Source organism: Copadichromis virginalis, linkage group LG7 (genome assembly GCF_057382275.1).
Source record: "Copadichromis virginalis isolate Kocher_CV1m ecotype Utaka linkage group LG7, C_Virginalis_male_GT1.1, whole genome shotgun sequence".
Lineage (NCBI taxonomy): Eukaryota > Metazoa > Chordata > Actinopteri > Cichliformes > Cichlidae > Copadichromis > Copadichromis virginalis.
Window position 1 is genome coordinate 35566735 of NC_140624.1, and position 5004 is coordinate 35571738.

At 42.6% G+C, this 5004-nt stretch overlaps 1 pseudogene; it reads right to left on the bottom strand.

The window, feature by feature from the left end:
- Positions 1-3277: 3277 nt before the first annotated feature.
- On the bottom strand, positions 3278-4797 carry LOC146705517 (histone H1-like; annotated as a pseudogene).
- Positions 4798-5004: the final 207 nt, after the last annotated feature.

The window sequence follows — 5004 nt, forward strand, 5'->3', positions numbered from 1 at the left end:
ATGACTCCTTAATTGTCCACGCTCTGCAGAGAAACACCTCTGTGGAAAGGGTGCAGGGTTCAGTTGTCTTACTGCTGTTATGATCCCAGCAGCCTTCAGAGTGTCATCGTATGCACAGTATAGTGGCACAGCATTAGGTGATGTTCATAGGAAACTGCTGTCATCACCACCATAGCTTCTGGTTCCTGTGCTTTCATAGAATCATGATGTCATCCCCGAACTCCTTCTGCGCTGTCGATGGAGCTTGGCACGCTCCCCTCATCCCACGAGTTTTCATGTTCCAACGCTGCTGAAGGTTTAAGGCAGAGCACGTCGTACACCTTAGTCGTCTTCCTCAGCGTCAATATTGAATCTTTCATTTTATTTAAAATCTCCTGGAAGCTCAGTAGCACAGCTCTCTGTGTGATGTCTGCTGTGCTGAAGATGATCTCTGATCCTCCTGAAGCCTCTCTCCTGGCCTCAGCTCCCATCTTGTGGACGATCCTCTCCTCTATTTTGCAGGCAGTTTCATGGTCCTTGCTGTGGCTCCAAGGTCTGATCTCATGATGGGCCCCAACCAGCTTGATCTTTGACCTCAACCACTGCCTGGTCCTGTCAGCTATGCGCTTCTCACTGGGCCTCTGAAGATTTCTCAGGAGATTACTGCTGCACCTGTATTTCCTTGCTAGGAAGACAAACTTCTATTTGGAGAGCATGTCAACAATCATCAAACCACATTCTTTAGTTCAGTGAACTTCACTTATAGGCCATCAAAGCCTCATCTGAACATGGATGCACCACTTGCATAGGTTTAATATTTGTAAATAAAACGGCTAATCACACAAATCACTGCAACAATAATAGTAAACATTGTTTAATGTTAATCCTTGGACCCCTCCTCTTGACGCATGGACACACCCATGAGTCAACTCATCAAACCTGGATTCCAGTCTTAAAGAAAAAGATTAGCTAGATCATATCCCAGGCAACATCAGGGCATCTCCTCCCCTGGAGCAGCACCACCCTGGACCTATTACCCTGCAATGAAAACGTTAGTGTGCTTTGCATATTAAGTTTGCTTAACACCTGGCTCTCCCAGGAGCCTGCATACACACCATCATGGCCTGGAAAACAAAATCTGGAAGTAAAATCAAACTCCATACCTGTAAACAATTGTATCATAAGAACAATAAGCATTCAACATCAGCAAGACAAGTGTCATGTGCAGGTTTTTCTCAAATCAGCAAACTACAATTATTTTCATAAGTCACCTCAGACATGGATCATCCCATGTACTCAGGCAACATTAATGTAATCGGTGACTGCTCTTAAGCAAAGTCACTCCACTTATATATTACTATGGGCTCAAAAGTGGCCAGCTAATGAGCCCATATCAAACTACCCCAGAAACACTGTATCTCTTATTTATTTTACTCATGTCACTTGTCCGTTTCAGCTGAATCTTCCACAGCATTCTCAAAGAAACTAACATTAGCAATACACATTGACTGTAGTCAGACAGAGGTCAGACACAGGTCAACAGGTTCCAGAGGTGCCATAAAAACACCATAAAGTCAACCCTAGCTGTGGAAAGAAGTAACACCAGTTCTCAACACAGGAAATTTCACACATGTTATTCACATTATCAAAGTAACCTTCACATTTTCCCATCAACACAATGCAACAGCATCACCACTCATAACCTGTAAACACAGTTTTCCTCACACATAAACCCAGAAATCTTGTAGTAGAGAAACATTAGCCAGTATTCCTATAAATCACATGATCAAACACATGAAGAACCGTAATGCTGTAAAAACGAAAATGCAAATGTTAGCGCTTGCGCAGGCGTATGCATACTTTGTCACAGATATCTCTGTGAGCACACAAGCTAGTGAATGACGCACACATAGTAAATTCACAGACACAGAAAATGGCATTTAAAATGTTAAATCATCACGCAACCTCGAGTGTTGCTGTCATCTTTCTGCTCCTGTAAAGGGAAGCACACACAGACTCATCCGCACCCCTGCCAGGCGGGGGTCAACTTCACACAGTCGTGTTACATCAGTAAAGTCTTGTCAGCTTTTGTCAGCTTTTACCAGTCAGTCAGTTTGTTTTCCTTTCACTCACTCATTCATGCATTCATTCTTTCTTTCTTTGCTGATAGTGGAACCTATCGTCGCATTTAGTTTCCACTCTCAGCAAAATGACGTCATTTCAAAAAGAAAAAGAAGAACTTTAGTTTGGATTACATCGCTGAAACCTTTTGGACTGGGACTGTCATTTAATAATTGTCCCAAATAAGTGGCTTTCTCCAGAGTCCATTTAAATGTGGAGAACTCACTTGGCACAATTTTCTCGACGACGTGTAGCATTTTTAATTCCCGACGTGCAGATCTGCTTAAAGAAAAGAAAATAGACAAACAAAATCAGTGCCTGTTCAAAAGATAAAAATGAAAAATAACAGAGATTATCAAACAAAACTTTCAGTGCACTGTAAAAGTATCAAAATAAAAAGGCCTTGTTAAGTCATGACACAAGCTCCTCATCTCAGGAGGGTAAATCATACCATTAGCATGGTTTATCATACCATCATACTAATCGGCAGGCTCAACTTCACAACAAAAGAAAAATCATCAGCTAGATTCACTCCAAATCAACCATCAGCTGCACAACACACAACATAATCCTAATGTCTTATTAGCTATGAGTTTAATTACCAGGTCTGTGCTCTTCACTCATTTAGGCTACAGATCTATTTTATTCAATTTTCCTTTTCCCTTCATCATAAAACATGTGACATGCTGTCATGCACTTCACAAAACAGTCTGTTCTGACGTATTCAGAGTTGTGTATCTAAATACAGGATTCACTCGCACATCAAAGCAGGAAACTCAGTGTTTTAGAGTCTCCACTCAACACACAACAACTCCAACACATCTCATTCACTCGTGCTAGAATTCAGTCACCTTTCATTAATCTAAAACCGATCACTAATTTGCATATCAGCTATTAACCCACTAAGTTGACAGGACGACAGAAAAGCATGTTCAAAATAGTATCACAAAAGACAATTTCCCTCATACAGTAAATTACATGTGCTGCCTCAATCAAGCAGGAAGCTTCTCCCAATTTACCATTTTAACAACTAAATTTATTGTCTGATCACTGGTTGGTCAAACCAGGATCTTTTTTCCCACAAAAGTTAAACTGTTGTCCTGCAACCTGGAGAGTCAATTTTTTGCATTGGATAAATTCAATATTTAATAACAAGTGTCTACTAAATTGACACTATTTTAACACTGATGAAAGATAACAAGCTAATTTTCATTACATGGGTGTTTGTGTTATTAGGCAGGTCTAATGCATGTCTGTGGAGCTGCATCTCCAGCAGAGCATGTTCTTAAAGCTGCCTTTCCTACACACTTCTCTGCTATTATTTAATCATTTCTTAACTAATGTGCTATGAGTCTTCATGAGTCATTTTGTGTTTGGAATTGTTAGTAGGGTTAATGCATGTTCTGCTTGTGTGTGTGTGATTTTGTATATGTTTCTATTTTCGCAATGTTTCAGACTCCGTCTCAATTTTCCAACTTAAGCAGTCAGTTTTGTTTTTCCCCAGGTTTGCTAACCCAAATTTTGATTTCCCACATTAAATAATTCCTATGTGTTCTCACCTAGTCTTCTCACTCTGTTGTCCTCTCCCACTTCAACAGTCCAACAGCCGGCAGTTCTCCTTCAGCTTTGTCCTGTGTCCCACTGTCTCTTCTTGCCATTTTACTCCACAGGTGGCAAATGTCAAACTCCAACTGTTCAGTTCTCCTCAAACGTTTTCTTCACATGCACAGTGAAGTCACAGCCACTCTCACTATTGTCCTCTGATGCGGTTGACTTCGTGCTAGTGGCTGAAGTGCTGCTGCTGCTGCCTTCCTGGGCGACTTCTTAGCAGCTGCTGCCGGTTTCTTGGCTTTGGCCGCGGCGGGCGTCTTAGCTTTGGTCTCAGTAACCCTGTTCATCTTGAAGGATCCGGAGGCCCCGGTGCCCTTGGTCTGCACCAGAGTGCCCTTCGCCACCAGACTCTTGATGGCGGTCTTGACACGGGCCTTGTTCTTGTCCACATCGTAGCCTCCGGCAGCCAGAGCCTTCTTGAGGGCGGCCACGGACAGGCCGTTGCGCTCCTTGGAAGCGGCCACGGCTTTCACAATCAGCTCGCCCACGCTGAGGCTGACCTTCTTGGGCTTGGAAGTCATCGTCTTCTTCTTCTTGGCCTGAACCTCGGCGCAGGGCGCAGGGCGTGTTTATGATGGAGCCTTTCCCACCACAGCGCTGGCACGTTGAACGCATCACGAAGGGTCCATTTCTTTCATGTCGCTAGCCAGCATGCTAGCTGCATGTGGCTTGCCCGAGTCACTCAGTCCTTTTTGAGCATTTCAACATGCTGCCACCGCCATCTTGCTCGCCCCTCCGTGGAATTCATCCAATCAGACAGGAAGATGGGTTTGCTTTCTTCTGCTGCTGTTTATCCACATTGCTGCTGCTTTGCTGGGACTTTTTGTGCTCAGGACTTGCTGCTGTCTCTTTATCATGGAGCTGCATTCCTTATCTTCAGGGAGGAGTGAGCTCGCTTGTGAGGTTGAGAAACACATGGCACTGTAAATAAGTCAGCCAGAAACTTGGCCTGCATGTTTCCAATGATGTTAAACTATAACTTTCTTCCAACCGCTGCATGTGGAAAATTGATTCAGGTCTGCTTTTCACCTGAAAGTGACAAACTAAGACATTTCATTATTATCATCACTGCTTAATCAACACATATCTCTCTCTCTCTCTCTCTCTCTGTGTTTTTGTGAACAGTCCTTTCTTAAAAGCAGAAAATGAAATTATAGTTGTTTTTTTTGGTTGATCAACACAAAACCTTTTTCCTATGATTATTTTTTCCTACAATATAAATTCTCCCTCTTATTCACTCTTTTTTTTTTTTTTTTTTTATTTACAATAGCTGGTGACCTGCAAAATCACCGC